Genomic DNA, 381 nt, shown 5'->3' with positions numbered 1-381 from the left:
CAATCATCCCGGGCGAACATAATCACGCACAAGTCCCGATTCATCATTTTTCAGCATCGTTCTTCGTCGTCGTCAGCCTATTTATAACACCGTGCGCTCTATACAATCTTAAATAGCTAAAACAGTTCTGCCACCTTTATATATATTTATAATCTATATAATGTAACGTCAGCTCGGCTAGCAGCTTTCACAAGTCTTTTATTTTTCAACAAAACACGGAAGCCGCTGCGCGTGATTCAAATTTAACAAATATAACACACGCCGACGTATCACTTTTCCTCTCTTCGATTCACAAAAGACAAAACAGTTTCTTTTTAGTTTTCTCTCCTCTTGGTACCACTCTCTCTCTCTCTCTCTCTCTCTCTCTCTCTCTCTCTCTCT

Source organism: Habropoda laboriosa, unplaced genomic scaffold (genome assembly GCF_001263275.1).
Source record: "Habropoda laboriosa isolate 0110345459 unplaced genomic scaffold, ASM126327v1 scaffold28, whole genome shotgun sequence".
Taxonomy (NCBI): Eukaryota; Metazoa; Arthropoda; class Insecta; order Hymenoptera; family Apidae; genus Habropoda; species Habropoda laboriosa.
The sequence above is the reverse complement of the archived record's forward strand: the minus strand, read 5'-3'. Positions refer to the sequence as shown.